The sequence below is a fragment of the Euleptes europaea genome, chromosome 5, assembly GCF_029931775.1.
Source record: "Euleptes europaea isolate rEulEur1 chromosome 5, rEulEur1.hap1, whole genome shotgun sequence".
In the NCBI taxonomy this organism is placed as follows: domain Eukaryota; kingdom Metazoa; phylum Chordata; class Lepidosauria; order Squamata; family Sphaerodactylidae; genus Euleptes; species Euleptes europaea.
This window is the reverse complement of record NC_079316.1, coordinates 110,459,784-110,466,943: the sequence shown is the minus strand read 5'-3', so window position 1 is coordinate 110,466,943 and position 7,160 is coordinate 110,459,784. Positions and strand designations below refer to the sequence as shown.

Below are 7,160 nucleotides of genomic sequence, written 5' to 3'. Positions count from 1 at the left end.
CACCCTCCAAAGAATCAACTTTCTGAATTTGATCTCTATAGTCTGGAGATGAGCTGTAATTCCTGGTGATCCCCAGGTACCACCTGGAGGCTGGCTTTCCTAGTTGAGCTTGTTTTAAAGTAACAATTAAGTTAAACTTCCCAGGAGTGAAGACAGCAATGATAGCATCAGAGTTGACAAAGGGCTATAGTTACAGCACACCTTTGGGAAAAACATTAGTTGGGAGGGGCCGTGGCTCAGTGGTAGAGCATCTGCTTGACATGCAGAAGGTCCCAGGTTCAATTCCTGGCATCTTCACTTAAAGAGACTAGGCAAGTAGGTGATGTGAAAGACCCCTGCCTGAGACCCTGGAGAGCCACTGCTGGTCTGAGTAAGTAATACTGACTTTGATGGACCAAGGGTCTCTTCAGTAGAAGGCAGCTTCACGTGTTCAGTTCCCTGCTGCCCCAAACTCAGCAAGTTGTAAGAAAAGGGGAAGGGGAGAAGAGCTTGGGGTGTGTGAAAACTTACCAAACAGCTCCACTTCAGAGAAAACACGGTTGTAAAAATGATTGCCAATGGAATCAGCTTAACTGCACAACCTCTACCATGGAGAGCAATTACGTCCATTCTGTTGCCAAATTAGGGTTGCCAGCCTCTAGGTGGTGGCTGGAGATCTCCTGCTATTACAACTGATCTCCAGGCAACAGAGATCAATTCCCCTGGAGAAAATGGCTGCTTTGGCAATTGGACTCTGAGGCACTGAAGTCCCTCCAAACTCCACCCTCCTCAGGCTCTACCCCAAAAATCTCCAGGTATTTCCCAACCCGGAGCTGGCAACCCTATGACAAACGGATCTCTTGTTCTTTCTTTTCTGCAAAGCCTTCTAGATTCATGTTGCTGAGCAAAGATGAATTCTTAGCCAATGTGTCATGGTGGCGGGTTGATTTGGATATCTGAAACCTTTAAAGACCCTTTAAAGACTATGGACTTAGAAGGGTGCATCTCTGTTTAGGATTGTGCCATCAAACTCTGATCTGACTTCTTCGCAGGACGGACCAGGCCCAATATACTAAAGCATTTTTTAAAGTGTGTTCTGCTCTTTTTCCTTCCAGAAAGTGCCTAAGAAATAAATGGTACAAGATCTGTTTGCCATCCAGTTGTACATCTTGCCAGCTTTATCAAGTGCGGAGACTCAAATCAGACCAGTAACTTCCCTTCCTCAATGCTGAATGACCTAAAGGTAAAATTTTCACTTGTGGTATAAAGAAATAATGTTCAGAATGTGGAATCACTTGGGTTATGTGCAGGAACGTCACCCCCACCCCATCCCGGTACCAATTTTTGAAAGGTGGGGGGAGCTCTTTGCACCAGCTGTTATTTCAAAATTTGTTGAAGGGAATTTTATAATTGTCAACAGTTCTTTGCTGTGAAAAGTAAAACTGTTTTTAGTTTTCTGAAAGAGTAATAAAGAATACCCATAGTGTGTCCTATAGGGGGAAAAAATTCAATCTCCTTCTTAACCTACTCTCCAGTTTCCAAGACCCTTCGATAATATCATTTTGATTGATTGAGATAATTTGAAATGAGGTGATCAGCTGAAGATCTTGACCTGCTAAACTATGACAGGGATGAGATGAGATGTCAGACTAGTATCTGGGAGACCCAAGTTCAAATCCTCACTTCTACCATGAAAGCTTGCTGGGTGACCTTGAGCCAGTCACACTCTCTTAGAGTAACCTACCTCACAGGGTTGTTGTGACGATAAAACGGAGGAGAGCAATCTAAGCTGCTTTGGGTCCCCATTGGGGAGAATGGTGAGGTATAAACGAATAACTAAATAAGCAGAAAGTGTCTGCCTGACTTGAATTGGACACATTCGGAGAGATAGGTCCAGTGATTGGTGTTAATCTGGGCCAGTGATTTAGGGCCCTCTGAAGATATCCTGGAAGAGGAAGGGTGTCCTCTTAACCTCTGACCTTCTAAGGTGCCCTGTGCATAGTGAGAATAACTGCTTGTGGGAAGCAGTGGGGAGGTCCTTGGCATTCTTGGGAGCCGGGCAAACACCCAATGGCTGCCAGTTTTGGATTGCCAGATTATGGGCGTGAACAGGGGAATGATAATCTCCCCGTAGAATAAGCAAGGCTTATTTATTTTTTATTTAGAAAAATGTTATGCCACCTCTCGAGAAACCTTGTTAAATGAAAGTCTAAATACTGTCCACAGTTTATTAATAAATAAATAAGAGCCAGCATGGTGTACTGGTTAGGAGCGATGGACTCTAATCGGGAGAACTGGATTTGATTCCCCACTCTCATCTGGCGGATTCTCATCTGGAGAACCGGGTTGGTTTCCCCACTCCTCCACATGCAGCCAGCTGGGTGACCTTGGACTAGTCACAGTTCTCTCTGAACTCTCTCAGCCCCACTTACCTCACAAGGTGTCTTTATCGGCGTGGCTTCTGTGCAGTCCCACATGGGTACTGCGCACGTGCAAGCCAGCCGCAAAGATCTTCTGGAAAGCTCTAGAGCTTTGGCTCACTAGTTCTTTCTTCGCTGCCGCGGGGTTAGAACAGTTTTTTGGTTAGCTCTTAGTATTTCTTGCGTCGTCACAACTCAGTTATGATGGCCCTTTTCAAGAAATGCTCTTCTTGCGGCTATAAAATGTCACAGCTGGACGAACACGATAAGTGTATCTATTAGGCTTTGCAGGTCGCTCTCTCACCGTTCCCGCCATGATAGGGAGTTGAAGTTTAAGGCTCATCTATATGAGCAATCTCTCTTTCCTATGCTGGGAACATCTTCTTCTAAGGCTTCCCCTACTTCGTCCTCAAAAAAGAAGAAGAAGACGGAGTCTCCCAGCTCTAAAAAATCTAGCGAGCCTGTAGCGTCAACCTCTGGGTCCAAAAAGGTATCCGGCAACCCTCCACCCCTTGAAGGTGAGTCGGCAACCCAGACTTCGTTGGCTCCCAAAAAGGATTCTGTCTCAAAGAAGTCGACGTCAAAAAAGAAATCAGCGTCGGACCGCTCGCCCACTCGCAAAGTCGGGTCGGTACCGAGGAGCGCCTCTGCTTCCAGAGCAGGTTTGGCACCGAAGAACAGGTTGGCACTTTCCCCTTCTACTTCGCTCAAGGGTGTACCGGTAGCTACACTGCTCCGTTCTTGTCACTCAGCGGACTCTCATCAGAGTGATTGTTACCGTGTGCGTCGGTACTGGGACCAGAGAGGGAGCAGCTCCTGCTGCCGCTCCCCCCCCCCCGCCTAGACAGAGGGACACCCGGCACTGAGAGTCACCTCGGCACCGAGACTCGCCCAGTTCGAGAGAACAGCACAGAGATCGCTCTTCGCTGAGGAGTGACGATCGGTACCGACGCTCTCATTCTCCTAGACGTCGAGACGACCGGCAACATCCAAGCCCGTCTGGATTGCATCAACACTCGATGCCGAGGGGCCGCTCCAGATCCCGGGACCGGGCTGCTCGCCCATCGACATCGAGACCCTCCACACGAAAGGACACTGCCCTTCCATGGAGGCAGGTTTATCACCGTGACTCTGCTGACTCAGAGGAGGACTCTAGATCATCCCATAAGGGTTCGGAAACGTCCTCCTGGCCATCCCCTGAAGATGTTGTGGGCGATCCTTTCCCCGTTTCCCCCTCTGTGAACATCAGGGGTTATAATGAGCAACTAGCCAGAATGGCTAAGGCTCTGGGGCTTAAGGTAGATCCTACACAATCTAGGGAGGAAGATCCTATAATGGATGTCCTCTATACTCCTGAAGCCGAACCAGTCACCGTCCCTATGGTCAAGGGCTTAAGAGGGGTCGCTCTTACTAATTGGGCCAAGCCAGCGATGTACCCATTGATCCCCAGAAAGGTGGATAACTTATACCAGGTGCAAGAAGGGGAAATCCCTTGGCTCTACCAACACCCCCAAAGCAGTTTTTTGGTAGCTGACACTCTCCCTGCCAGGGTCTCACTCCTCTCCCTCCGACAAGGAGGGTAGGAAATTAGACCTACTGGGCCATAGACTATATTCTGCAGGATCTTTAGGCTTACAGGTAGCCAACCACAGTGCCTTAATGGGAACACGTCACCGATCTGTTCCCAGAGGTGACCGAGGAGAAGATTAAGGTAGCCAAAGCCATGCAGGCAGAGGGCTACAGACTAGGTTGCCACCAGTTGTACGCAGCACGGCATGCTGCGGATGCTGCCAGTAAGACCTTGGCATCCAGTATAGCGCTACACCGTTTCTCCTGGCTTCGCTCTTCTAACTTGTCCCAAGAGGCCAAGAACAGATTGGAGGACATGCCGTTCGATGAACGTGCACTTTTCAATCAGGCCTCTGATGAGTATTTGCATAAATACAAGAAAGATAGAGCTGTCGTAAAGTCACTAGGCATCACGGCTCCTGCGTCATCAGGCTCTACCTTTCGACCGCGATACAAGCCCAGACAAAGCTCCTCCTTTTATAATAGGGGTTACCGGTTTACTCCGTACCAATACTCTAACCAGAATAGGCAGAATTTCCCTGCCACTGAGCAGAGACACTTTCCTTCCAAGGCCCGGTGAAAGAGGGGTGACAGATCCCCCCAAAATAGACCCAACCCCAAGAAGAGGCCCCAATGATTAACCACCCATGTTCCTGGGCCGCTGGCTTTACGTTTTCTAGATAGGTTGTCTGCGTTCCATACTGAATGGTGCCTTATTTCTTCAGACAAATGGGTTCTGTCCATAATAAAAAATGGTTATTTTTTGGAATGGCTCGATCGTCCTCCTTCTTCCTACCCATCCTTGAGGGATATTCTGGCTCCCCAAATACTGAAAGAGGAGGTGGCACAGTTGCTTCATAAAGGGGCTGTTAGTCAGGTCCCAACAGACCAACAAGGGAAGGGATTTTACTCTTCCTACTTCCTTGTGGACAAGAAGGGTGGTGGCAAAAGGCCCATTTTAGACTTACAGGATTTGAATAAGTTTATCCGAGTTCAATCATTCCGGATGGTGTCGATCCAGGAAGTAGGGGCGCTGTTGTCCCAGGGTGTCTTTTTTGTGGTGATGGACCTCAAGGATGCCTATTTTCACATAGCTATCCATGACTCTTGCAGGAAGTTCCTTCGGTTCTCCTGCGAGGGCGCCCACTTTCAGTACAACGTCCTACCTTTTGGACTCGCTACTGCCCCCCGGGTGTTTATGAAGTGCGTGGGGGAGGTGATTGGCCACTTGGCCTTAAAGGGGATCATTATCTTTCTCTATTTAGATGACTGGCTGGTGGTGGGTTCTTCCCCCAGCGAAGTCAGAGACTGCGTGGACCAGATTCTACAACTTCTAGACAAGTTGGGACTGATTGTTAATGTTACAAAATCTAGATTGGAGCCCACACAAACCATTGAATTCATTGGGGCAGTGTTGGACTCCTAAAAAGCCAGGTTGTTTCCCCCCATCCAAAGGGTATGGGCAATCCAGTCCATGGTGGAAGCCTTTCAACGTACTAGTTTTCAGAGAGCAATCCGGATACAGAAGCTGCTCGGATTGATGGCATCTACCACCGCCGTAGTACCCCTGGCACGACTGCGAATTAGACCACTACAGTTATGGTTTTTACATTTCAGAACAAATATAGACAGTCAGATGAAGATGCTATCCATCCCCAGGGCAGTGGTCAGGTCCCTGAGTTGGTGGGGAGGGGACTTCAATTTACTGGTGGGGGTCCCTTTTGGGGTACCATCTCACGCTACCCAGTTGTTTACAGACGCCTCCCTGATGGGGTGGGGAGCACACTGTGGTCAGTTGCACACTAGGGGGAGGTGGTCCCCAGAGGAGACTCAACTGCATATCAACCTGCTAGAACTCAGGGCTATAAGATATGCTCTGATTTCTTTCGCAGGGATGCTACAAGGACAGCGAATTCAAGTTGCCACAGACAATGTGAGCGCGATGTACTACATAAACAAACAGGGTAGTACAGGATCGCGTCAACTCAGCGAGGAAGCCATCCTCATTTGGGAGTGGGCTGTTCAGCATGGCGCCTCTTTAACAGCAATCCATATCGCAGGGCAGTCAAACATAGTTGTAGATTCTCTCAGCAGGGAAGCGGACAGGCAACACGAATGGTCCTTAGACGATCATATTCTGGCAAAGATCATAAACCGTTGGGGCGTTCCCTCGGTGGACTTGTTTGCTACAGGGGAAAATGCAAAATGCCCCATCTTTTGTTCAAGGGCGGCGTGGGACCTGCGCTCAGTGGGAGACGCTTTTCAGATCCCTTGGACAAGGGGCCTGATGTATGCCTTCCCCCCAATCCTGTTGGTCCACAGGGTGGTGGGAAAGATTGTGGCGGAGGGGGCTCAGGTAATCCTGATAGTCCCATTCTGGCTGAAAAGGCCATGGTTCCCAATTCTGTGGAAGCTGGCCCTAGGGAGGTTCTGGGAACTCCCCGTCACCCCAGACATGATCTCCATAGGAAGCATGTGGCATCACGATCCGGCATCGCTCCATTTGACAGCCTGGCTGACCAGGTAGGGGGGGGACATCCCCAGCAAGGTCACTGAGGTACTGGTAGCGGCCAGAAAACCCTCCACTAGACGTTCTTACACTAGTAAATGGAGAGAATTCGAGATATGGGCATTGGGCAAGAGACTTAACCGCAGTTCATGCCCGCTACCCCAGGTTCTGGAATACCTCCTAACACTTAAGGAAAAGGGGTTAGCTAACTCGTCGGTGAAGGTCCACCTGGCAGCCATCTCGGCATTGCATGACTGTGTGGGAACTCTGTCCCTGTTTTCTCACCCCTTGTGCAAGAGGTTTTTGAAAGGTCTCAACAATGTCTTCCTTCCGGTTAGGGCACCCTTACCGCAATGGAATCTTACCAGAGTTCTGTCTCAACTAATGGTCAGACCTTCTGAATCGTTAGCTTCTTGTGCCCTGTACTACCTTAGCTACAAGGTGGCGTTTTTAGTGGCCATTACTTCAGCCAGGAGGGTCAGCGATTTATCAGCTTTGCGCCATGACCCTCCGTTTTTGAAGGTACATAGTGATAGGGTGGTTCTCCGTACCAGTATAGATTTTCTTCCCAAGGTTGTGTCAAAATTTCATACATCTCAGGACATAGTGTTACCCACCTTTTCCCCGATCCCAGTTCAGACAAAGAAAAATGCCTGCACACATTGGATGTAAGATGGGCACTT

At 49.0% G+C, this 7,160-nt stretch overlaps 1 protein-coding gene across 3 annotated transcripts in view; it reads left to right on the top strand.

Annotated features, from left to right (window-relative positions):
- The first annotated feature begins 1,191 nt into the window (after nt 1–1,191).
- Nucleotides 1,192–7,160, top strand: part of ZMIZ1 (zinc finger MIZ-type containing 1) — a 314,832-nt gene continuing 308,863 nt past the window's right edge. Inside the window, exon 1 of one of the 3 annotated variants that reach the window (XM_056849848.1) lies at nt 1,192–1,222. The gene's annotated coding sequence lies outside the window, so the exon portion shown is untranslated. The remainder of the gene's footprint in view (nt 1,223–7,160) is intronic. The other 2 variants (XM_056849855.1, XM_056849854.1) reach the window with 2 other exon arrangements.